Source organism: Panulirus ornatus, chromosome 4 (assembly GCF_036320965.1).
Source record: "Panulirus ornatus isolate Po-2019 chromosome 4, ASM3632096v1, whole genome shotgun sequence".
Lineage (NCBI taxonomy): Eukaryota > Metazoa > Arthropoda > Malacostraca > Decapoda > Palinuridae > Panulirus > Panulirus ornatus.
This window is the reverse complement of record NC_092227.1, coordinates 83137347-83164903: the sequence shown is the minus strand read 5'-3', so window position 1 is coordinate 83164903 and position 27557 is coordinate 83137347. Positions and strand designations below refer to the sequence as shown.

Here is a 27557-nt window from a genome sequence, read left to right as displayed (position 1 = left end):
ATATCGAGTGCACAACTCCGTGAAATGAAGTCGATTTAACGATATTTGCAATCATATATATATATATATATATATATATATATATATATATATATATATATATATATATATATATATATTAATTTGGATTTTGCTCTTAAGAGCAGGCGACTAGACTTCGCGGTACTCTGCAAGCCGAGGTATCACATGATAACTACGTGGCCGCTGGCAACTCAAGGGTGGGCCATTTTGATAACTATATCTTCGCTTACACGTCGAAACTTTGGAACTCCCTATCTTCTCATATCTTTCCCTATAACTATAGCCTGGCACATTATAAAAGACAGGTTTTTCATATCCCTCAAATTCGTAAATACCTTTCCTCGACTCTTCTTTTTTTTCCCTTTCATAATTATGTGGGTAAGGGATTTAAATATACCTTCTTAAAATAAAAACACTTTCCCTTTTCTCTTCTTCTCTATTTAACTACGTCTTCTTACCTCTAAAATTTCTCTGAGGTTCTTTCTCTAGAATCCAAAATTATACTCACAAGTGATGACCGCACCTAATAGACCCAGGTATACATCCATCTACCGCCATCTTAATATAGGCACCGATATATATATATATACTTTGATAGACACTATACACCGTTTAGGAATTCGGATACATCATCACTATATACTTACCCCACCTACAAGACTGCTTGAGTATGGTATTCCCTCGTTTTAGCAACCTTTAGCCACACTCATTTTCAACAACATGGCCCATCCTCACCATCACCCAGTTGAGGCTCACACACACACACACACACACACACACACACATACCATTCTCAGCCTCCACCACTGTACTGTAGGTGGGGATGATTACCCTCTTTCTCTTTGGCTCACTCCATTACACACACTGATGCATGTAATACTCTCGTGCCTGTCACCCAACTCGCCCTCCTCTTTTTTTTAACCTTGAAATTCCTTTCCCTACATTACATCCATCGACTAACATTTAATTTCCTGAGAGTTAAAATTCTCCAGTGTGTACAATCTGTATCCTGCTATATCAAAATTCGTCATTAACTACCTTTGATTACCATTTATCGCTTTGTTAATCTCACTTTGAATATTTCTATCCTTCCTCTATTCTATCCTTAGTATCTATTCCTGTCCTACCATTCCTATGTTCCCATTCTAAGTGTCTAATCCCTATCCTTCCATTCCAATATTCTGTTCCCTGTCCTACCATTCCTATATCTCCCTCTTGTACCTATCCCCTGTCCTAGTGTGTGTATCATCATTCTGTTGCCTGTAAAACCATATCTCTTTCACAGGCTTCCTTACTCATTGTTTTTTCAGGCTCCCTAAGGCACTATATATTTCTAAATTGTAGAGCGACGCCTTCATCTCACCTACATTTCCTATCTGTTCGTCTTTGCTCATACCCTTTGGGGGAAAATCGACAAGCTTTTAACTACGTTTTTTTTCCCTCCGTTAATTGTACTTGATGAATCCTGTTGCTGCCACAAATGCCGCTGTTCCAAGCGCGTGTGGCACCTGTTTTACTGATAGGTCTGGTACAACCATCCTGTTGTTACCCAAGACTTGTGGAACCCTGTTGCTGTTAAGAGCTTGTGGAGCCCTATTTTTACAGGAACTTATGGAGCCCTGTTGCTGTTATAGATTGTGGAGCCCTATTGTTACAGGAACCTGTGGAACCCTATTGCTGCTAGGACTTGTAGAAACCTGTTGTTACAGGAACTTGTGGAACCCTGTTGCTGTTAAGAGCTTGTGGAGCCCTATTTTAACAGGAACTTATGGAGCCCTGTTGCTGCTCGAGCTTGTGGAACCCTATTATTACAGGAACTTATGGAACCCTGTTGCTGTTCGAGCTTGTGGAACCCTATTGTTACAGGAATTTATGGAACCCTATTGCTATTAGAGCTTGTGGAGCCCTATTGTTACAGGACTTGTGGAACCCTGTTGCTGTTAAGAGCTTGTGGAGTCCTATTGTTACAGGAATTTATGGAACCCTATTGCTATTAGAGCTTGTGGGACCCTACTATTAAAGGAACCTGTGGAACCCTATTGCTGCTAGGACTTGTAGAAACCTGTTGTTACAGGAACTTGTGGAACCCTGTTGCCGCCAGCATTTGTGGAACCCTCCCGTTTCTCATACTCGTCAAACCCTGTTGCTTCTAGTATTTGTGAAACCTCTGTTGTCGGTATTTGTGGAACCCCATTGTTGTTAGAATGTGTAGAACCCTGTTGCTGCGAGTACTGGTTGAACCCTCTTGCGTTTGATGCTTCGTTTGGTGTAGGGCGCCTGTACATTCGAATGCCCTTTGGCCCTAAAACCTCTTCTTACGTGTAATTTGCCATAGCGAACCGTCTGTGTACGACTTTCGCTTGTAACTCCAGTGTGTGTGTGTTAGTAATCCCTATAATATTTTTTTTTTTTTTCCCCCACGTTCAAATGCATTAATCACGACTAGAAGGTGATTTTTTTTGAACTGAGAAACAAAAATGTTTGATCACGGTCCACTGTTTGATTATAAAGTTAAACCGACATTTTTTTTTTTTCAATTCGAGTAGAGTCTCTCGTCCAAATTAATTGAAAAAAAAAATGATATCCACACAGTTTCCGGAAGTTTGAAATCTAATTACGTCCTCTCTACACAAACACATCAATAGCTCACATTACTGGTGTTTTAGAGGCACGTACTGTTAACATGTGACTATCAAACATTACTACGGTATTTAGGGGAATCTATGAATAGAAACACGATACATATCACTTAAAAACAATGAAGGGTGTAAAAGCAAGCTAGGAAAAAAAAAGTATTTTCTAGTAAAAGTAAAAAGGGTTGATTTCTAATTAAACATGACTTAAAACACTCCCTTGGATGTTGTTCGCAAGGGTTAGAGACAAAAAGGATGATTTAGTGAAAAAAATGAAATACCGAGTCGAACTTAAAGCTCGAGAACGTGTATATATATATATATATATATATATATATATATATATATATATATATATATATATATATATATATATAGGTTTGCGGCAGGGGTGTGTGATGTCTCCATGGTTGTTTAATTTATTTATGGATGGGGTTGTTAGGGAGGTAAATGCAAGAGTTTTGGAAAGAGGGGCAAGTATGAAGTCTGTTGGGGATGAGAGAGCTTGGGAAGTGAGTCAGTTGTTGTTCGCTGATGATACACCGCTGGTGGCTGATTCGAGAAACTGCAGAAGCTGGTGACTGAGTTTGGTAAAGTGTGTGAAAGAAGAAAGTTAAGAGTAAATGTGAATAAGAGCAAGGTTATTAGGTACAGTAGGGTTGAGGGTCAAGTCAGTTGGGAGGTAAGTTTGAATGGAGCAATACTGGAGGAAGTAAAGTGTTTTAGATATCTGGGAGTGGATCTGGCAGCGGATGGAACCATGGAAGCGGAAGTGGATCATAGGGTGGGGGAGGGGGCGAAAATCCTGGGAGCCTTGAAGAATGTGTGGAAGTCGAGAACATTATCTCGGAAAGCAAAAATGGGTATGTTTCAAGGAATAGTGGTTCCAACAATGTTGTATGGTTGCGAGGCGTGGGCTATGGACAGAGTGGTGCGCAGGAGGATGGATGTGCTGGAAATGAGATGTTTGACGTAACGTAAGGGTAAGAGAGATGTGTGGAAATAAAAAGAGCGTGGTTGACAGAGCAGAAGAGGGTGTTTTGAAATGGTTTGGGCACATGGAGAGAATGAGTGAGGAAAGATTGACCAAGAGGATATATGTGTCGGAGGTGGAGGGAACGAGGAGAAGTGGGAGACCAAATTGGAGGTGGAAAGATGGAGTGAAAAAGATTTTGTGTGATCGGGGCCTGAACATGCAGGAGGGTGAAAGGAGGGCAAGGAATAGAGTGAATTGGATCGATGTGGTATACCTGGGTTGACGTGCTGTCAGTGGATTGAATCAGGGCATGTGAAGCGTCTGGGGTAAACCATGGAAAGCTGTGTAGGTATGTATATTTGCGTGTGTGGACGTATGTATATACATGTGTATGGGGGTGGGTTGGGCCATTTCTTTCGTCTGTTTCCTTGCGCTACCTCGCAAGCGCGGGAGACAGCGGCAAAGAAAAAAAAAAAAAAAAAAAAATATATATATATATATATATATATATATATATATATATATATATATATATATATATATATATATATATATATATATATATATATATACATACGAACAAAGTGCATATGGACGTGCACTTTCATAGAACATACAAACTCTGAGTGTGTGTGTGTGTGTGTGTGTGTGTGTGTGTTATCATTTGCAGCAGTAACTCCACAAAACATTGGGAGACCTGTTAAACAGTATATTCAGATATAATGTAAAAAATGACAGACTAACCTCCATCAGGATACGGTCACCATTTCTCTAAGTCCTTAAGAACCCATTACATAAATGGTAATTCCCTGGTTAACCTTGACATTGTTTTTTTTTGTCTTTCATAACCCATTTCGTATATCTCATTTCCAGTAACCCACTGTCTCAAATTCGTCTTCTCCCATTTTGAATGACTCCTCATTTGAGAGAGAAAGTTCAACCCATTAAAGATGACCGATTGATCGTAACTCATGGAAACCTAATACCTTCCATTAGTCATGAAAATGAATTGACAGTGTTTAAAGCTAAAGAAGCGGGATAAAGGTGAGTGTTCAAACCACAGAGATATAAGTATATTGAGTATACCAAATAACTTGCACAGGAAGGTATTGAATGACAGGATGAGGGCATGCAAAGAGCATCAGATTGAGAAGTGTAGTGAAGGATGTGAGGATCAGATGTTTGCTTTAAAGAATTTGTGAGAGAAAGAAGAATACTTAAAGAATCAGAAGGATTTGTATACGGCATTTAAGGATCTGAAGAAAGCATATGATAAGGTTGATAGAGATGCCTTGTGGAAGGTCTTTTAAGAATATACGGGGTGGGAGGAAAGCTGCTAGAAGTAGTGAGAAGTTTTAATCACGGGTGTAAGGCATGTGTATGAGTAGAGAGGAGAGTGAGTGGTTCCCAATGAAGGGCAGTCTGCGGAAGGGGTGTGTGATGTCGCAGTGTTTGTTGAATTCGTTTATAAATCTGGGGGTGAGGGAGGTAAACGCAAGTCTTAAAGATAGGGGCGAATATATATATATATATATATATATATATATATATATATGCAGTCTGTTGGTAATGAGAGGGACTGGGAGGTAAGTTACTTGTTTGCTGATGATACAGCATTGTTGGTGGATCCGAAAGAGAAACTGCAGGAGTTGGTGACTGAATTTGGAAAAGTGTGTGAAAGGAGGCAGTTTAGAGTGAATGTGAATAAAAACAATGTTCATAGGGTCAGCAGTAATGAGAGACATATTAGTTGGGGTGTGAGTCTGAATGGAGAAAAACTGGAAGTGAAGATTTTTAGATATCTGGTAGTGAGCATGGCAGCGAATGGAACCACGGAAGGGGATGTAAGTCATAGGGTGGGGAAGGAGGCGAAGGTTCTGGCAGCCATGAAAAATGTGTGGATTGAGAGAATGTTATCTAGGAGAGCAAAAAGGGTATGTTTGAAGGGTATATGGAAAGAATGAGCGAAGAAAGGTTAACCAAGAAGTTATATGCGCTAGAGTGGAGGAAGCAAAGAGAATGTGGAGACCAATCACTTCACCAATCAACCTACCCGTTAACGAAATCGAGTGGAAAAGATTTTCAGCAATTGGGGCCTGAAAATGCAGGGGGGTGAATAACGTGCACGGAACAGAGTGAACTGGAACGACGTGGTATACTGGGAACGACGTGCTGTCAATGTACTGAACCAGGGCATGTGAAACGTGTGGGGGAAAACCACGGAAAGGTCAATGGGGCCTGGGTGTGGGATGGGAGCTGTGGTTTCGGTGCATTACACAAGACAGGTAGAGAACGGATGTGAGCTGATGCGGCCTTTCTTCTCTTGTTCCTGATGCTACCTCGCTAACGCGGGAAACGGCGATGAAGTATGAGAGAGAGAGAGAGAGAGAGAGAGAGAGAGAGAGAGAGAGAGAGAGAGAGAGAGAGAGAGACTATACAAATGCGTAGGTATGCGAGTACACATAAATAGGTAGGGAAATGCAGACTATTGGAACCTTTGTTACATAAAACATTAAGCTTCGCTAACTGGCTGAAATCCAGAAATGAAAAAAAAAGAAAAAATTCCAATATCGGAAAAAATACTGGATTTGATCTCATTGCCAAATGATTACTATCCAGGGAAGAGAATGCAATTACCCAGCTTAATTTCTACGGATAAATTTGACTGGACGTCGTTTCTGAACATACCTTTTGTCCAATACGTAATTTTTCCATCTTTTTTTTTTTCCTTTCGTTGAGGAACTAACGTAAATCTGTTCATCTTTGGGTTCTTCTTCCGATCTTGGGGAAAGAACATCACAAACTCACCATTTGTTTGTGTGTGATTCAATCCGTATATGTAATTAGTCACATGAAACAACAGCATGTGTAATTACTAAGCTCAACAGATGGTTGAAACAATCTAATGGGTAATACCGGGTCATTGGAGTGTTCTAGGAGAACAGAGCGCATAACCTGGTATATGATCCTTCCAAATACACAAGCAAAATAGCATTTCAGTGAGCAACGAAGAAGCGCGACATGTACGTAAGTGAGGCAAACTTCTTCATTGTCAATCATAGTCAGTCACGTCAGAGTCGACATTGAAAATTTCTTCACAACAGCACCAGCACTACCAGTGAGAGAAAATGGACCGAAACTTAAAAGAGGTGACCGAGTTAATCTGGACTGTCCGAAAATATTTCTTTAACTGCGAAATGAATGTGACACGTAGAATTAGCTCCCAGAATATGTTTAGAGCAACGCTCTAAATATCTTTCAAATATGGTTTGGTCAACACTTATTACTCTCCGATATTGATTAATCATTTTAATCAGTATATCGTATTGGTATATCATGCTACCTTTCCAACCATCGATCTCTCTCATGCTGACCAATCACTTCACCAATCAACCTACCCGTTAACCAATCGACCTACCATTTAACCAATCATTTTATTGAACAACCCACTAGTTAATCAGACAGTTTACCTACCAGTTAAACAACCATTTTACCAGTCAACTTACCACTTAACTATCCACTTTATCAATCAACCAACCAGTTGATCAGTACACCTACCTATCCACCCACCACTTCACCAATCAAACTGCCAACTGATCAACCAGTTTACCAGTCACTTTACCATTTAACCAACCAGTTTACCACTCAATCTACCAGTTTACCAGTCAATTTACCATTTAACCAACCAGTTTACCACTCAATCTACCACTTAACCAACCAACCTACCTGTCAACCAACCATGTCACCAGCCAACCTACCAGTTCATCAACCAGTTAACCAGTCATTTTCCCCCGGCCATTCAGTTACCCACTGTGGAAGGGGCAGGCAGGCAGGCCAACACCACCTCCTCCTCCCGCCTCTTGTAACCTCGGCCCAGAGCAGACGGCCCGTGAAATTGAAGTGACTTTGACAAGCTTGGGAAATTTACGTGTCACCGTTGTTAGACGAGGTCATGTGTCTAGTTATACCAAAGAGGAGGAGGAGGAGGAGGAGGAGGAGGAGGAAGGGTTGAATATTCAGGTACTGACCGGGTTGGTCAAGACGAATGGTGGAACTTACACATGTGGTTCATACGAGAAAGAGGTTGATATTGTGTATTTGAAAAAGTGATATTTCTGTTTGTGAAGTACCATGACAACGTTTGACACTTACAAGGCCCCAGTCTCTTACACACACACACACACACACACACACACACACACACACACACACACTAGCGTACACCAGGGGCCTATTCATCGATCAGCACCAAAGGGAATGTACAAATGGCTTGCCTTTGAGCCAGTAAAGCCCCCCCAAGACTCATACGTTGCCATGCTACCCACCACACCACGGAGACTCTGTGTGTGTGTGTGTGTGTGTGTGTGTGTGTGTGTGTGTGTGTGTGTGTGTGTGTGGTATAAATATCCATCTGCCGTTAACTACTTTCTCGGGGCGCCATGTCTCAAACCACGATCACCTTCTCTTCTCTCATGCAACTTGTAAAACTGTTCTATGTTGGCTGATTTTTACAATGTCCTTCACCCGGTTCATTTCATTCCTTCATCAGTCTGTGTGACAGAAGTATTTCTTTATATCATTTTAAATCATTTTTTGATAAATTTTGATGTTATGTCCTCTCGTTGTTCTTACTGGCTCTTGGCGGTGTTTGAGCTTACGACGGGTCACCTGCATAGTGACATCGGTAGATGGATGGTCCTATCTATCATTATCCTTCATGCCTGAAGAAGAAGGCATCAATGAACCATTCAACTGGTGGGTGTAGTAACCTGACGATCACGCACCTCAACGACCATGGCAGGTGATAGACCAATATAAAACCTCCCCCAGCGAACCATCCTACTAACCAACATGGAATTGACCCTTTATCTCCTTAGCTTCCACAATCCTTGACCGAATTCTTCATAACTCGATGGTATCATCAAATCAGAGATGAAAAATCCCGATTTTGAAACGGGCAATAAACCAGTTTGTTGATACGATAGCTACTAAAAAGTTATCAGATCCTGCTAATGTCTGGTATGGTATGGAATTCAACACGACGCTGCTGCTAATGTCTGGTATGGTATGGAAATTAACACGACGCTGCTGCTAATGTCTGGTATGGTATGGAATTTAACACGACGCTGCTGCTGCAGTGGTGTTCACTTGTTTCCTATGATAACCAACAAAGTGTGGTATTATCATGACATCTGCTGTATGAGAGGTACAAAGCAGGATGTCTTTGATCATCACCAATGTCAAACATCACCATCAGGATCATACTGTCGTAGGTATGGTGAATCTACTTGCAATATATGAAGAGTATGAGCTAGCGTCACTTGGGTAAATGCTTGGGTCCAGATAGTAATTCAAGTTCGTAACGTAAGAGATTTATAATGTATATATGACGTGTTTCCTCTTTGCCTGTGTTCATCTTAAGTTCCATACACACTTCAGCATCTCGAAGTGTCCTCTTAAAAGAAGTTACATCGCGAATGGAAATTATAATTTATTTCCGTAGTTTCCAGGTGTATATTTACAATGACTGGTCATCGCTTCCGTTACTATTACTTGTTTACGTTCATATCGTAAAGCTAAGGTTGTCTACGTCCATATCGTAAAGCTAAGATTGTTGACGTTCATATCGTAAAGCTAAGGTTGTTTACGTTCATATCGTAAAGCTAAGGTTGTTTACGTTCATATCGTAAAGCTAAGGTTGTTGACGTTCATATCGTAAAGCTAAGCGTGTCTACGTTCTTATCGTAAAGCTACGCTTGCCTACGATCATATCGTAAAGCTAAGGTTGTTGACGTTCATATCGTAAAGCTAAGCTCGTCTACGTTCATATCGTAAAGCTAAGCCTGTTTACGTTCATATCGTAAAGCTAAGCTCGTCTACGTTCATATCGTAAAGCTAAGCTTGTCTACGTTCATATCGTAAAGCTAAGCTCGTCTACGTTCATATCGTAAAGCTAAGCTCGTCTACGTTTATATCGTAAAGCTAAGCTTGTCTACGTTCATATCGTAAAGCTAAGCTTGTCTACGTTCATATCGTAAAGCTAAGCTTGTCTACGTTCATATCCTAGAGCTAAGCTCGTCTACGTTCATATCGTAAAGCTAAGCTCGTCTACGTTCATATCGTAAAGCTAAGCTTGTCTACGTTCATATCGTAAAGCTAAGCTTGTTTACGTCCATATCGTAAAGCTAAGGTTGTTTACGTCCATATCGTAAAGCTAAGCTTGTCTACGTTCATATCGTAAAACTAAGCTCGTCTACGTCCATATCGTAAAGCTAAGGTTGTTTACGTCCATATCGTAAAGCTAAGCTTGTCTACGTTCACATCGTGAAGCTACGTCGCTATCAGTTACCTCTGTCGGTGTGTTTGTCACGTCTGTTTACGAGGCTTTTAAAAAAATCTATGGAAGGAAAACGAATGAATCTTGATTTCGAGACCTGACTTACGAATCAGTTTCACTCATGTGGTTCGTGCCGAGACTCTCCCCATAATTCTTTCGTGTGTTGCCAAATTCACTGTAATAAAACCAACGATTTTCTTTTTGTACATTAGTTCTTAAATCATATCTCTTGAATCATTGACTTCAAGGGTAATATTCTACTAGGTATAATGAACCATTCTCTCTCTCTCTCTCTCTCTCTCTCTCTCTCTCTCTCTCTCTCTCTCTCTCTCTCTCTCTCTCTCTCTCTCCACTCCCCTTACACACACATACGCACACACACACACACACACACACAGTTGCTCTCGTAGCGTTGAATCAGAAGCACAAGAACGACTTTTCATCATTTTTTTTTAAACTATGTCAAAGGCTCCGGTCCCGGAAGACACTAAGTTCCCAAAGAGACCAGTGATTATAATCGGGTTAGCACAGTGAATGTATGTACTCACACCGAGTGTAAGTGTAAGTGTGAACCATCGCTTTTCCAATTACACAATGATGGTTCGCACAATGAATGTAATCATACTGAGTGTAATTCTAAAGCGTTGATTTTCAATTACAATATGGCTTGATAATGAACACGCAATCCATATGTTTGTATCGTGTGCTCTATCAGCATCACACAATGAACATCAAAATGAACATATGAGTTATTACGTACTCATCAGCACCACAACAAAGAACATGGATTATTATATCATTCTACATCATCATAAAGCTACAGAGGGCGAACTCTACCCAGGTCAGATGTGTCTGTGTATGTGTATGTATACAATGCTGGATGGAGAGGATATCAACAGCTTAATACATCATTAATTAAGGCTCCATCCCATACATCAAAAAATAATGAAGTTCAGCTATTATACTCTGCATACAGACCAATAATCTCTGATGTATATAAGATATAAATATATAAACTAGGATAGCCTCTGACTCATATAAGGTATACAAACTGGGGTAACCTCTGATGTATATAAGATATGATATATATATATTGATATATATATATATATATAAACTAGGATAACCTATGATGTATATAAGATATGATATATATGTATAAACTAGGATAACCTATGATGCATATAAGATATACATACTGGGGTAACCTCTCATGCATATAATATATATTATACACACTGGGATAACATCTGACGCATATAAGATGTAATATATATGTATATATAAACTAGGATAACCTCTGATGCATATAAGATGTAATATATATGTATATATAAATTAGGATAACCTCTGACGCATATAAGATATAATATATATGTATATATAAACTAGGATAACATCTGATGCATAGAAGATATACATACTGGGGTAACCCCTCATGCATATAATATATATTATACACACTGGGATAACCTCTGATGCATATAATATATATAATATACAAACGGGGACTTAATCATATCGCTTATGGTTGAATGATTTAGAGGAAACTCATCAGTCACATTCCAGTTGGAATCGAATTACAGGATGCGATTCTGTATTCATATGTAGAATGTTTAGTCATACAGAACATGGGTAACTTTGTGTTCATATGCAAAGTAGTTCAATGCGTCGAATAACTGCAGGTCTGATTTCATGAGTATTTTTTTTCTTTGTGAAAAAAGATATATATATATATATATATATATATATATATATATATATATATATATATATATATATATATATATATATCAATGTACATTTTGTGTTCATGTGTGGAGTGTTTCACAGTGTGGAACATGTGTTCTATAGTTATGTGTGGAGTGTTTCATTGTGTGGAACATGTGGTCTGTGGTTATGTGTGGAGTGTTTCATGATATGGAACATGTGTTCTATAGTTATGTGTGGAGTGTTTCACTGTGTGGAACATGTGTTCTATAGCTATGTGTGGAGTGTTTCATGATATGGAACATGTGTTCCATAGTTATGTGTGGAGTGTTTCATGATATGGAACATGTGTTCTATGGTTATGTGTGGAGTGTTTCATGATATGGAACATATGTTCCATAGTTATGTGTGGAGTGTTTCATGATATGGAACATGTGTTCTATGGTTATGTGTGGAGTGTTTCACTATGTATAACACGTGTTCTATCGTTATATGTGGGGTGTTTCACACTGTATAACACGTGTTCTATCGTTATGTGTGGGGTGTTTCACACTGTATAACACGTGTTCTATGGTTCTGTGTGGAGTAACATTCGCTGTGTGGAGCATCAATTGTTCTATTTACACGTGTGGAGTCTTATCTCTGTTATCAAGAATACTTGTATCAATGTCTTTTGCTATCGGTGTGGAGAGAATCTATCAAGTTCGAATACCATTATGATTCGCACACCAGTTATAAACTAGGTATCGGAATGTGTCTACGTGCACATTCCAAGTTCATCATCAGTGAGTTTTCGAATTGGCAATGGTTGATTACCCGACGTCTCAATGTATGCACATGAACTATTGTTAATCAAGAGACCTAATGAGCTTTTAAAAAAGATATTTCGTGGAGCATTCGATTACGCGACTCGCTCATAATCATGTTTTCGAATTCTCATTTGTTAATCATCTAGCGTCTAGTGTCCGAATCATGTTTAAGTTATCAATCCTGTGTTCGGATGAGCATACTTTATCAATCAGGTGTCCGAAATGAGCTCACAAGGCCTGAAGCAAGTGCTCTTTCAAGGGAATATTCGTGCTTCAACAGGCATCAGTAAGATGGGACAAAACCGAAGAGGTGAAGTATTCTAATAGGTAGCATCCATTTATTACTGTGGGTTGATGACCTGAGGACAATTTCAGAGAGAGAGAGAGAGAGAGAGAGAGAGAGAGAGAGAGAGAGAGAGAGAGAGAGAGAGAGAGAGAGAGAGAGAGAGAGTCCATCCTTCGTGACAAAGGATCACAGAGACGAGGAACGAGTGACTCTACCAGTTAAGTCCATCAGAAAATATGATTAGATAAAAAAAAACCAAAAAACTGAACCAGTGACAGAGTCATCCAACCTACCAGATTGGAAAGGCCTATTATAACTCCAGGAGACAGCAGACCGAGAGAGAGAGAAGAAGACCCCCAGACCATCCTCCTCCCTTCTTTCCCCCTTCCTACTAAACCCACACAATAGCTTTACATATTATATCAATCTCGCCAGGAGCTGGTGCGTGAGATTAAGAGTAACTTTAACAACATTCCGGAACTCGTATACGTCGGGGTTGTTACAGCGGGACGATTGTGTTTGTGTTATAATTCAGGTAAATATTTAGATGCCACTACGAAAATATTATGGAGGATGAAGATCCACAGATGTTGTGAAATACGTTTAAGACGAGAGGCCACTGTTGTTGTGGGTGTTGATGTGGGTGTAAGGGTGAGGGTGGGGGAGTGATGTAGGGGAGTGATGTAGGGGAGAGATGGGAAGAGTATGTTTGAATGTATGTGAATTATGTCGAAATAACTCGATGGCCGTGAAAAAAAAGGATCTGGTTTTTTAGAAAGTTCAAATACATCAAAGGAGACTCTTGTAAAATCTTGAATGATGTTGTATGAGGTGATTAATGTTTCCGTTTCTTTATTCTCATATATCTAAGATGTATATAATAGCCCAGGTCACGAATCATAATGGATTGGATGAATTCCTTTTCTTACATTGAGCAACATAACATGGCTTCTCTGAGCTTGGGAGAAGAGGAGTTGTGTCAAAGCGACCAAAACCTCAACTCCACCAACCTTCGTATGATCCATCCTTCTTCTAAGGAAACCCTCCATCGATTAGGTCAGGGTTCGAGTCTTATTCGAATCCTCACCATCTAGCTTGACCCTTAACCAACCACTGTACCACGAGGGAACACAAATGATCTGTAACCTTGTTTGGTCTTTATTAGAAACCAACAAACATCCCAGACTTGACAAGGTCTTTCTCATCAAACCATAACATCACATGAAGTTAGATGGTCTGCGTGTGTGATACTCAACACAGCACTGACCACAGACCTCGTCTCTACCTGTGGTCGAACATCAGAGTGACTTTATGTGGTCTTCATCAGTGACTTAAAACATCATCCCCTTTGACATCGTCTCGCTGACCTAAAACGGTCTCTCTCGGTGACCTAAAACATCTAAAACATCTCTGACCTTAATTGGTGTGTATAATGACGATTCACGTCATTAGTGACCTTAAACATCAGTGACCTTAACGAATTATATCCCTCTTAGTGACCTTAAATATTAATGAACTTAACGTGTATTTCCCTCTTAGACCTTAAATATCAGTGACCTTAACGTGTATGTCTCTTAGTGACCTTAAATATCAGTGACCTTAACGTGTTATATCCCTCTTAGTGACCATAAATATCAATGAACTTAACGCGTATTACCCTCTTAGACCTTAAATATCAGTGACCTTAACGTGTATGTCTCTCTTAGTGACCTTAAATACCAGTGACCTTAACGTGCGTACTCTATCTCTCTCCAACTAACTCGACCTGACCTCACACTTTCTTAACCAGTCATCTGACACATTACTGACAAAGATAAAGCTAGAAAAGCATGTCAATCACTCGTGCAGTGAGGGGTTCAACCAACTGCCAGATGAACCAGCTCTTAATGCAGTGAAATGAATCTGCTGCAGTGACGTGTGGGTGCAGGCAGAGGGGGACAAAGAGACAAGCGGTGAGTTCAGAACAGCAATGCGACATTTGAGTAGTAGGACTAGCGAGGCGAGCCAGGGGTCCACCCTGTTCATATTTCATGAGTGAAACTTACAATATAACTCTTTTATCTTTCGTAGTTCATCTAATTTACAGTACGTTAAGGGTTAGTTACGTTAAGTTAGTATGGCTTGGCGTTGCGTTGGCTAGAGTTAAGCTATGGTAATAGAGTACAAAATGAAAAAATACTAATTCGTCAATATGACGAAATCGTATTGTGGGAGAGAAAGTGTGTCAAAATTACGATATCGGACTGTTATCCTGTACTAAACGTATGTAGTTTACGATATCGTACCGTTATCCTCTACCAAACGTATGTAGTTTACGATATCGTACTGTTATCCTCTACCAAATGTATATAGTTTACGATATCGTACTGTTATCCTGTACTAAACGTATGTAGTTTACGATATCGTACTGTTATCCTCTACCAAACGTATGTAGTTTACGATATCGTACTGTTATCCTCTACCAAATGTATGCACTTTACGATATCGCACCGTTATCCTCTACCTAACGTATGCACTTTACGATATCGCACCGTTATCCTCTACCTAACGTATGTAGTTTACGATACCAGTTGATATCTTCTTCTGAGCTTAGACGTAAGAATAAGAAGTCTGACGAGCGTACAACCAGTGTCCTGTCGCCAGAAGGGGCGACTGTGGCATACAACAAGAGCCAAAATGGAAAGGTTCATCCGAAAATGACACACCAATGTTGTTGTTATAACCGCCACGTGCATAGCTTGAAGGCACGGTTGTAGAAACGAGGAAGAGCAAGCTTGATCAAGATACATGGAAGAATCTACTCAATGTCTTATTCCTATTTAATGGCCGTGTGTGGAATTTCGTTGTTCGTGCCGTCTCAGCTGATTCGGTGACCAATCTTTGCGACAGGACTGCCTGTACAACGTACTGGAGCGAAGACCCAGATCCCACTTCAAGCCAACCAAAACATCCTCGGACGGTAATGCCATATGATATGGACTTTGCCTAAGGATCTTTTGTGAACCAGTGATACATATAACATATGAAGGATATTTTGTTCTGTATACTAACGAAGAAAATATAAGCACAAGATCCCTTTAGTGTCACTGTAGTACAATATTACACAACAACAAACCTTTATAACTGTATTTTGTACCTTTCTACATGCATATGATTTAACCTCATCTGCTTAATGTAGCAAATATTAACCTTAGATAATCATAACTTTACCCACTTCTCTTCTGATCATAATATAGCAAATATTGACCTTACATAATATTATTTTCCCTATGTTTCTTTGTATCATAAATCTAGCAAATATCAACTTTAAATAATCATAACTTTTCCTAGTTCTCTTATCATATATCTAACAAATATCAACCATAGATAATTGTAACGTTTCCTAGTTCTCTTATCATATATCTAGCAAATATGAAGATTAAATAATTATAACTTTCCTAGTTCTCTTATCATATATCTAACAAATATCAACCATAGATAATTATAACTTTTCTTAGCTCTTCTATCATATATCTAGCAAACATGAACTTTAAATAATCATATCTTTTCCCAGTTCTCCTCTTATCATAACTCGTAAAAGTGTCTGCATTTCTTAATGTCTTTAACACTGTTTATATGTCATATTTCACGAACTGAGTCGAATGGTCATTAGTGTGACAGAGTCTCGAATGTGGGGGGAAAACCACTAACTTACCTTCACAGTTCTACGTAATGACAGACGTAGCCAGAGGGACCTGGAAGAGAAGAGTGAGTGTTAGTCTACACTGATAATAATCATCTCCTCCACGTTTGGGTGAATCTACAGATACATGTAAAATAGTTATAATGATTGACGCGAGACCACTATCTTCACTATACGTCTGTCAAAAGCGGACTGGAATGCCTTGTGCTTAAGTGTGATTGGATGCCATGTAAAGGGATTCTGTCTCATTAACACAACACAGGAATGTATATAGGAGTATAGGAATATAAAGGGTGACGTAAAACACGAACAGAGCTGAGATAAAAGGAATGTGATAAGGACGATTTATGAGATGGTGGCAGAAAGACTCTGCCAATATCACGAAAAACAGAAATACGTTAGAGTTCATAGAGGAAGTATGATTAACCTGGAAACGTTACTGTTTTCTTTTGGTGGAGATCAGGAAGGTAGAAAGAGCAAGGTAGCATGAAAACGAGATGAAGGGTCAATGAAGAGGATAGCACTGTATTGAATGAGAGGGTTAAATGTACCGTAAAAAGTGTGAAAGTGAAACGAGAACGGAATGGAGAATATAACTGGCTGTGAAGAAGATAAGAGACGTTCTGGAGGAGGGGATGATGAGGTATGGGCTTCTAAAACTGCTGCATTCACTTATGTCGGGTGAGGTGGAGAGTTAGCAACTTTGGTCAGTGGTCCCAGCCACATACCCCTGGTGCGTGTGTGTGTGTGTGTGTGTGTGTGTGTGTGTGTGTAACGATATTTTCTTGAGAGGGGAACGATACCAGTTTACCTGAAGTCATCTTTCACAGGAGATAACGTAAAAAAAAAAAATTAAACCCCTCTGAAGGTTTTATGAAGTCATTCGTGATGGATGAATGGTGCGTAGTATCGACGACGGGCCGACCTTACGACCGACCCCCCGACTGAAATTGCCAAAACGACCCCCTGGGCAGATAACGACCCCACGAGGCATAACGACCCCGTCTCCCTTCCCTTCCTCCCTCCTCCTCCTCCAAGGTTGGTAAGCTGTGCTATAGAGGAACGAGACGTTAGTAAGTGATGCGTATATTGGACGATGGTGTATACCACGAAATCTTGAACGGAAGTGCTCTATACGAGTAATGGAGTCTTGAAGAAGTTATGATAAACTTAGAAAACTTTTCTTCTAGCATCTGTCTTCATATATATATATATATATATATATATATATATATATATATATATATATATATATATATATATATATATATATGGTTTTGGACAATCACATGTTTACCAAATGGCGTCCTAGCTTCGTCTCTTAGATGTATATCAACTGACTGTTATATTCCTCTCTTGTGTCTCCCCTGATGATGTGATTATTACACGAAAGTGCACTTGGGAACTTTTCGTGTTTCATTTTCCCCGTGGTGTGCAAAGTGAGAGGGTTAGGGAAAATGATTTGGTAAACAGAGAAGAGGTAGTAAAAGCTTTGCGGAAGATGAAAGCCGGCAAGGCAGCAGGTTTGGATGGTATTGCAGTGGAATTTATTAAAAAAGGGGGTGACTGTATTGTTGACTGGTTGGTAAGGTTATTTAATGTATGTATGACTCATGGTGAGGTGCCTGAGGATTGGCGGAATGCGTGCATAGTGCCATTGTACAAAGGCAAAGGGGATAAGAGTGAGTGCTCAAATTACAGAGGTATAAGTTTGTTGAGTATTCCTGGTAAATTATATGGGAGGGTATTGATTGAGAGGGTGAAGGCATGTACAGAGCATCAGATTGGGGAAGAGCAGTGTGGTTTCAGAAGTGGTAGAGGATGTGTGGATCAGGTGTTTGCTTTGAAGAATGTATGTGAGAAATACTTAGAAAAGCAAATGGATTTGTATGTAGCATTTATGGATCTGGAGAAGGCATATGATAGAGTTGATAGAGATGCTCTGTGGAAGGTATTAAGAATATATGGTGTGGGAGGCAAGTTGTTAGAAGCAGTGAAAAGTTTTTATCGAGGATGTAAGGCATGTGTACGTGTAGGAAGAGAGGAAAGCGATTGGTTCTCAGTGAATGTAGGTTTGCGGCAGGGGTGTGTGATGTCTCCATGGTTGTTTAATTTGTTTATGGATGGGGTTGTTAGGGAGGTAAATGCAAGAGTCTTGGAAAGAGGGGCAAGTATGAAGTCTGTTGGGGATGAGAGAGCTTGGGAAGTGAGTCAGTTGTTGTTCGCTGATGATACAGCGCTGGTGGCGGATTCATGTGAGAAACTGCAGAAGCTGGTGACGGAGTTTGGTAAAGTGTGTGGAAGAAGAAAGTTAAGAGTAAATGTGAATAAGAGCAAGGTTATTAGGTACAGTAGGGTTGAGGGTCAAGTCAATTGGGAGGTGAGTTTGAATGGAGAAAAACTGGAGGAAGTGAAGTGTTTTAGATATCTGGGAGTGGATCTGTCAGCGGATGGAACCATGAAAGCGGAAGTGGATCATAGGGTGGGGGAGGGGGCGAAAATTTTGGGAGCCTTGAAAAATGTGTGGAAGTCGAGAACATTATCTCGGAAAGCAAAAATGGGTATGTTTGAAGGAATAGTGGTTCCAACAATGTTGTATGGTTGCGAGGCGTGGGCTATGGATAGAGTTGTGCGCAGGAGGATGGATGTGCTGGAAATGAGATGTTTGAGGACAATGTGTGGTGTGAGGTGGTTTGATCGAGTAAGTAACGTAAGGGTAAGAGAGATGTGTGGAAATAAAAAGAGCGTGGTTGAGAGAGCAGAAGAGGGTGTTTTGAAATGGTTTGGGCACATGGAGAGAATGAGTGAGGAAAGATTGACCAAGAGGATATATGTGTCGGAGGTGGAGGGAACGAGGAGAAGAGGGAGACCAAATTGGAGGTGGAAAGATGGAGTGAAAAGGATTTTGTGTGATCGGGGCCTGAACATGCAGGAGGGTGAAAGGAGGGCAAGGAATAGAGTGAATTGGAGCGATGTGGTATACAGGGGTTGACGTGCTGTCAGTGGATTGAATCAAGGCATGTGAAGCGTCTGGGGTAAACCATGGAAAGCTGTGTAGGTATGTATATTTGCGTGTGTGGACGTATGTATATACATGTGTATGGGGGGGGGGGGTTGGGCCATTTCTTTCATCTGTTTCCTTGCGCTACCTCGCAAACGCGGGAGACAGCGACAAAGTATAATAAATAAAAAATAAATATATATATATATATATATATATATATATATATATATATATATATATATATATATATATATATATATATATATATATATATATATATATATATATAAGGCCGACGGTCAGCAGTTAGGACGATACTGTTAACACTGAGCATCATGTAGGAGGTAAACCTGTCTATGGAATGGACCAAATCACTCAATGATACAGGAGATAATCTCGAACCTGTATCAGCAACTGTATCCTATTAAAAAAAGAGAAAGAGCATAGCAGGCAGCTGAAGTGAATTCCTTAGAATTTATACGTCAAGTTGGGAGACCTGACAGAGTGAGAAATGAGGACATCTGAGATGAGACTTCGGGAGATGGGGAAATTGGTCGATGAGCCGAATGTTGTCTTGCTGAGGTGGAACATGGATAGCCACGTCGCGGAATTGGATATTAGAAGCACGAGGAAATGAGGGATGAGAGTGACACGAGAGTGATAAGGACTAGAGGAGTGAGTGTGAGAGCAATGAGAGCGACGGAAGAGAAAAGGGAATCTATGAGGGAAAAGGAGGTACATGTACGAAGGGTGTAGATATACGGAGTCAACATTATGCTTGGAAGAAAGATATTGTATGGGCCACGTAGTTACTACGGCGTCTGGAATGACGCATGTATACATGAAGAGGAGCCCAGCACTGTTGGGTAGGGGAGGTGATTTCCCCTGGTCGTCTGGTCTACTACATGCCAACCCCAGGCATTGGAGGTGCACTGCACTGAAACAGGGATGTTTGGCATATCATGCGAGAGAGACTAAGTCCAAGCTAACCCTATCGAGGTGAGGTTGGGAAACAGCGAAAGAACACTGGGTAGACCGGTGGTTGTCTCTTGTAACCACAGCTTCCTATTCACATCCAGGCGCCACACACCCTTCCATGGTTTACCCCAGACGCTTCACACGTCCTGGTTCAGTCCATCGACAGCACTTCGCCCTCGGTATATCACATCGTTCTAATTTACTGAAGTCCTTGCATGCCTTTCACCCTCCTGCATGTTTAGGCCCCAATCGCTCAAAATCTTTCTCACTCCATCCTTTCACCTCCAATTTGGTCTCCCGCTTCTCCTCCTTCCCTCCACCTGACACATATATCCTCTTTGTCAATCTTTCCTGACTCATTCTCTCGATATGTCCAGACCATTTCAACACGCCCTCTTCTGCTCTCTCAACCACACTCATTACCACACCTCGCTTTTACCCTTTCATTACTAACTCTATCAAACCACCTCACACCACATATTGTCCTCAAAGATTTCATTTCCAACACATTCACTCTCCTCAGTACAACCCAATCTACACTCATGCCTCGCACCCATTTATTATTGGTGGAACCACTATTCCTTCAAACATACCCATTTTTGCTCTCTAACGTTCTCGCCTTCTACATATTCTTCATCGCTCCCAGAACCTTCGCCCCCTCACCCACCCTGTGTATCACTTCCGCTCCCATGGTTCCCTTTTCTGCTTATATATATATATATATATATATATATATATATATATATATATATATATATATATATGGCTATGATTACCCTAGTAAATCTTTCTCCTTAATGGAAGGGCAAAAAGAGGAAGATTCCGTCTCTACGTAGAGACTATCCTTATTAACATACAGCAATATTTGCCATTCAACATAAGATTAACTTTGTTGGACCAGTCTACTATAACACATGAGCTAACTCTGGAACCGCCAACCAGTCATTTAATCTGGAGAGTAACTTACACTCTCTGTGGAGATAATTTGTACACAGAAGTATTCTAATTAGTTGAGCTCTTGGTCGCATATTAACAAATGCTTTTGTAAACGGAATGGAGAGGTTAGAATTCTAAGAGAAAAGGACAAGAGAGTGACTGAATACCTCTCTCTCTCTCTCTCTCTCTCTCTCTCTCTCTCTCTCTCTCTCTCTCAGTCTCTCTCTCTCTTCCATAAACATCGTACACATTCTCTCTCTCTCTCTCTCTCTCTCTCTCTCTCTCTCTCTCTCTCTCTCTCTCTTTCTCTCTTAAAAGCATCGCACACACACACACACACACACACACACACACAGGTTGCAGGAAGAAACTACCCCTTAGAGAGAGAGAGAGAGAGAGAGAGAGAGAGAGAGAGAGAGAGAGAGAGAGAGAGAGGAGAAAAAAAAAATATGTTCATCTTTAACGGCCCACACAACAGCAGAGTCCACGTGACCGTCACACTGTTAAAGGTCAACGGGAGGAGTTCATAAAGCTACGTCCGCCTCCACATGGGGCTATTTTGAGAGCTCTGGGTCGAATGGCCTTTTCAAGGCCAGGGTCACCTTGCAAAAAGGTCAAATGTGTTTAAGACACAGAGATGGAAGGTTGGTAAAGTGGCAGCATCTTAAAACATCAAAGGCCAAGGTCACGTATTCTTGAAAGACATTGATTTAACGACAGACAGAGAAGGACAGATAGTATGAGCGTTCTTAAGAAGAGCTTCGGGGAGGGAGAAGAGCCTAACCCCCCTAAAAAATAATGCCGTATTTTAAACACACGTCATCCTGATCTCGAAAACTTCAAGTCACTAAACGGAGACAGCGAATCGAACCATTGACAACGTAAGGGAACTAACCAGTTCTAGCCAGAAGCTAAGCAGGTCTGAAAACCTACATTTCCCTATTAAAAAAAAAGAAGTAAATCATGAAGAAGATACAAAATAAAAATACTTTCTGAAGAAATACTCTTGATGGGATTCGATGTACAATCACGAACAAAAATTTTCTTTTTCTAATATACATGAACGAAGCTGTGCCGAAGCCATCCGTTTGTATAGATGGAAAGAAAGACTTATGACCAGCTTTATCTAGACGTACTAGACTACCGTCAACCCCAGAGAGACCAGCTTTATCTAGACGTACTAGACTTCGTCAACCCCAACGAGACACCCCAACGAGACACCACGTCTACGTTGGGGTTCACCAAGGAATTTGTGTCGAGACTACTAAATGCAGATCGAGTGAGAGCAGGAGGATCAGAGACGTGTTGTTACAAAACGTCTGGCCGTAACTGTACGAACTGTTCCTTTGTCCAGTGGAAGAGACGTGTGGGTACATAAAAGTACAGCGACACATTGCAAAGTTCACAGTTCGTCAGGGATACTACCAACTCTTTATGAGTCATAAAAGTCTTGTATATGAAGAAACACACACAACAATATGGACACAGGCACGTACAGAGACATTCATACACACACACACACACACACACACACACACACACACATATATATATATATATATATATATATATATATATATATATATATATATATATATATATATATATATATATATATATATTTATCGTAGTGCGTCAAAGTAATGCAAATCGTCTAGTATTTTACGCTAACCGTGAGGAAAAATGAAGCACGATAAGCCGAGTGCACTTTCATGTATAATCACATCCTCAGGGGAAATACAAGAATGAGTTAGAAGACTTAGAACAGTCAGTATATATATATACGCAAGAGAGGGGGAGCTAAGACACCGTTGGTACACAAGTGTTTGTGCTCTGTGGTTTTCAGGTCTGGCAGAGTCCCTGTCATAGAATATCATTTGTGGATAAAACAGGAACTATTTAAAAATTTTGCCTAAGAACTTTGGACAGCTTCATCGTAGGCAAACGGATTCTTGTCTTGTCCACATGATAATGCTAGAGTCTGGGGTTCTCGAAGTATGCCAACGATGTGTTGGTGGTGTTGGAATCAACAGAGACACTGTCTTCGAAACTGGAATCGTGTGAGGGGATTACAGTCGGATATGAGAATGGGGCTAGTGTAAACATCATTAGACTACTGAGTCTCAGAGAGAAGTAATATATCAGGAGAAGTATTAAGCAGATGGTGTCCAGCAGAAGAGAGGTTCCTAAGCAAAAACCAAAAATGGTGGTATAGTGAATAGAAAATTAGGCAGGTCTATTATAAAGGGAAGGGTCGTGGAAGGGGCCCTTACTACTACTGTCAGAAACCCTTCCTTTTATTGGCAGTAGAGTCTGGCGGGAGCCTGAAGATTCTTATCAGTCCAAGATGCCAGGGATTCGGGGCATTGTGTGTGTGTGTGTGTGTGTGTGTGTGTGTGTGTGTGTGTGTGTGTGTGTGTGTGTGTGTGTGTGTGTGTGTGTGTGTGTTATTGTGGAATCTCTCTTCAACTCACTGTAGACGAGTCTATTCTTCTGGGTAGGTATAAGTCCACCTTGTTGGATAAAATGATATGGTTATGTTTGCCTCTTGCCTCGAAAGATGGATACTGAGGGCTAAGAAACTTTTTTTTCTTTTTGAGGGGTTTGTTGTACTTACGTAGGGAGTGAGATGATCATGACAATACTGGAGAAAAAAATAGAATATATCTTGAAGGTTTAGGGATACGTCCGTCCTCAGCCTCAACCCGCGAAACTCCCTTGTCAATCAGGGCAAATCTTAAACTCATATTCTGTGCAAATCCCTTGATTACTTTGCGTCGTCTCAGCAATTCTGTATGAATATTTCTTAGCGGAGTTTAAGACCCGAGTTGAGTGGGGAGGTTGTTCAGTGCTTTTCGGGTTATAATAGTGTGTATGTGTTTTGTCTTTGTTATATTTGTTGGATGTGGGGAGAGGCTGCGGGAGTGCGGAGAGAGGGGGACTGTGAGCTGAGGTTGCTGAAGTGTGAGGCAAGGGCAAGATATTTTTTCCTCCCCAATGGCTACCACATTCCCAGAACAGTCTGTAGTATAAAAGTTTCCTGAAAGTCTGTCACCCCAGTAGCCAGCAAGCTATTTCTATCCTGCCGAAGGAATGGATCAATTACTGACAACTGTGTACGAAGGAGGAGAAGGAGAAGGAGGAGGGGGTTAGTCATCGTGCGTCCAGCAACTTCCTCGCTGTGTGTCTACAAGTTTGGAACGGACAGATGGACCAACGAGGAACGCAAGCGCCTCAACACGGCAGTAGATTAACACTGAGAACCAGAGTCCTGAGACACACTTGGTCGAAACTGTACTGAAGGTCCCCTTGTCTCAACAGACAGGTTAGAGACAGATGTGTGGGGACAACTTCGACCAGACACGGGTGGAAAGTTTGAAACTTCATACGTCTCTAGCAACTTCCGTCCACGACTAACCAATATGACGAGAGAATGTATATATATATATATATATATATATATATATATATATATATATAGAGAGAGAGAGAGAGAGAGAGAGAGAGAGAGAGAGAGAGAGAGAGAGAGAGAGAGAGAGAGAGAGAAGTTCACAGGGGTGACATCCGAGTCTTGATGTACTGTAGTGGTGGAGTTAGGATGAACAAGACGTCTAGGATGGGGAAGGACATAACATCTTCAAAAGAGATCCCAGAAACGTTTGGACGAACTAAGAGGTTAGTTTAGCGTTAAGCCAGTCAATTTCAGGCCCCGAGTGCCATTTCTAAGGTGGCCTGAATAGTAGAGGGACGATATAAACACAAAGGGTTAATTGGCTAGAAAAGGGGGAGGAAGATTTATGTAGATAGGGTTACTATGGAGACTGTCGGAGGGTTGGATGGAGTTGAAACACCTATAGCATGGAGTTCAGAGTCGGGGAATACATTAGAACGCTGGTATAGGTACCAGAACACGACAGGCAAAATCCACTGTATGGCGACGGAGGGAGGGCTATAGAGCGACGATAAAAGTCCCGTAGAACGAAGGTAGGGGCATTGGAGAGCGACCGTAAACAGAACGAAAACTGTAGAATGACTGTAGGAATCAGTCAGTACCTTACAGCGACAACGTACGTAACAACAAAGTGACGGTAACAGCATTAGAAAACGGTGGTGGAATTACTGTTCAGTGACAGCAGAAGTGCCATAGAGGACGAGGAACAAAAAAAAAAAAATGATATTGAGAGCGACAGTCAAAAGAAAGTACCAAAGGGCGCCATCAACAGACGACAATGAGAGTCATTCGACCAAGGGTCGTCCCATTAACTTGTCAATGCACAACACACACACACACACACACACACACACACACACACACACACACACACACACACAGAAATTAAGAGTAACACACACGAGTACATTACTCTCAAACGTAGTACAATGCAGCAGTACAATACAACAATTACACTGTCATCCAGCGAGGTAAAACATGGGTAGAATGAACACGCACGCCTTCATTACTGATTTTTCCCCCAACCTGTCAGTGAAACCTACGTGATTTATCCGAGGAAAAATAAAGCCAAACTCCGTTGGAATTATTTCTTGGAGAGTACGAGCTGTGCCGGAGAGGGAAATATCCCTGGAATACCCAGGAGAAGGAGGCGGGAGTAATAATGACTTGATTACTTCAGGTACGGGGTTGTAGACACCTAGTCTTAACACCGTCTCATGCATGCATAATGAGAGGCCCTTTCCCCCACCAACACTCCTCATAAGGCCCGAGTATATGATGGTATGGTTACCAGGACCTGGTAACGGCGTCTACCTGCTGCCGTCAACTAGGTGGGTGTGAGGGACGTCTGTGGGTGTGGTGCTCGCGTGTGTTGTGTGTCACGCTGGGAGTGTTGGTTGTTGTATATTGTGTGTTGACTGGGTTGTGCGATGCGGGGTTTGTTGGCTGTGTTGTGTGACGCTAGACGTGTTGGTTGCATCTTGTGTGACGCTGTTTGCCTTAGCTTTGTGTTGTGTGACGCTGGATGTGGTGGTTGTATACTGTGTGACGCTGTCTGCCTTAGCTTTGTGTTGTGCGACGCTGGACATGTTAGTTGTATAATGTGTGACGCAGTTTGCCTCAGCTTTGTGTTGTGTGACGCTGGACGTGTTGGTTGTATACCTTTGCGACGCTGTCTGCCTTAGCTTTGTGTTGTGTGATGCTGGACATGTTGGTTGTATACTGTGTGACGCTGTCTGCCTTAGCTTTGTGTTGTGTGACGCTGTCTGCCTTAGCTTTGTGTTGTGTGACGCTGTCTGCCTTAGCTTTGTGTTGTGTGACGCTGGACGCGTTGGTTGTATACTGTGTGACGCTGTCTGCCTTAGCTTTGTGTTCTGCGACGCTGGAGGTACTAACTGTTATGTGTTTTACTGACGCTCTGTATCCTTCCAAGACGATCATTACCTACCAGGGTCTCCAACACCTTGATGTAGTATTCTCTTACATCCCGGCAACGCAGTCTAGTTTACCTTATAATCCATGTCGAGCTCATGGTTTACAACCAAGCCTGGTGACATGATCAAACACGCATGAAGACTAGTACGAGAACTGTATTCTTTTTCGTGGATTTTTGAATTTTTTTCTCCCTCCACTTCTGAATGAAATACTGAACTATTCCACAAAAGTAGGAAATGACACGGTCGGATTCTTCTTATTGAAAATATCTATTATTTATATGTATTCCAAGCTTCAATAACTTTCGACGTTTGATGCTTACAAAATATAAGTCTTGCTTTGCTCGATGATTCAGCTTGTGACGATTTCTTCATGTCCGTCGCAACACAGAAGACCTGGAGTAATCCTCTCTCTCCCTCCCTGTGAAAACAACACGCCCTAATGCACTGTTCTCCCGGTGAGAAAGTATTCTTTTAACATCATATATCTTCAATTATGCTTCTTGTTGGTATGACTCGGAGTGCCTTCTGTGGCGGCAACACTTCATTTGGGTCGGCAAAATCCTCTGCCAGGAAGGCAGGTCCACTGAGAGTCGAGTTCTTTGAGAGCCATGTTGAGACGCATGTAAGTATACACTCATTCCATGCACTACCTCTGGCCGCCTTTACAAATACGCGAAGAGCAAGCCATTCCTGACGTAGGAGCAGACGAAGGTGTAAGCCTGGCCTCGTACTGCGCCATATACTCCGTGAGAAGCAGCGTAGGGACCAGCAAGCGATACTGAAGACAACGAAGAATA

The 27557-nt window shown here is 41.1% G+C and overlaps 1 protein-coding gene across 2 annotated transcripts in view; it reads right to left on the bottom strand.

The window, feature by feature from the left end:
- Positions 1 to 27557, bottom strand: part of LOC139745998 (uncharacterized) — a 498500-nt gene that overhangs the window by 67313 nt on the left and 403630 nt on the right. For both annotated transcript variants that reach the window (XM_071656776.1, XM_071656786.1), the window contains one exon: positions 16467 to 16506. The gene's annotated coding sequence lies outside the window, so the exon portion shown is untranslated. The remainder of the gene's footprint in view (positions 1 to 16466; positions 16507 to 27557) is intronic.